This window comes from Morone saxatilis, unplaced genomic scaffold (genome assembly GCF_004916995.1).
Source record: "Morone saxatilis isolate NCDOM2014 unplaced genomic scaffold, NCSU_SB_2.0 Contig15, whole genome shotgun sequence".
In the NCBI taxonomy this organism is placed as follows: domain Eukaryota; kingdom Metazoa; phylum Chordata; class Actinopteri; family Moronidae; genus Morone; species Morone saxatilis.
This window is the reverse complement of record NW_023339707.1, coordinates 3631380-3631731: the sequence shown is the minus strand read 5'-3', so window position 1 is coordinate 3631731 and position 352 is coordinate 3631380. Positions and strand designations below refer to the sequence as shown.

At 34.4% G+C, this 352-nt stretch overlaps 1 protein-coding gene across 1 annotated transcript in view; it reads right to left on the bottom strand.

The window, feature by feature from the left end:
* The window catches only part of sars1 (seryl-tRNA synthetase 1), a gene marked incomplete in the record, with an annotated part of 8693 nt that overhangs the window by 1296 nt on the left and 7045 nt on the right, over nucleotides 1-352 (bottom strand).

The window sequence follows — 352 nt, the reverse complement described above, 5'->3', positions numbered from 1 at the left end:
CCCCCCTTGGCGTTATAGTTGACTGATAGTGTAATTAGCCACATAAAGGCAGTAACAAGATCAGCTTGTCTTTAAAAAAATGGATTACATTTTGTCAAGGTATTACATAAGGCAGTGTTATTACATAATGTGAACAGGGACCATACTAAAGTCAATTAATATCATTAGTACTATATAGGCCGACTGATACTGGAATGTTTGAGGGAAAAGAGTAAAATCAGATATGATCCCTTTGTTTTTTGGGGATGTTTTTATGGTTTCCAAGATAAAAATGGAGCCTAGTTTGACCACTTCTTATTCCTTATCGACCAACATAGACATCAATACCGATATATCTGCAATAAGTTAATAT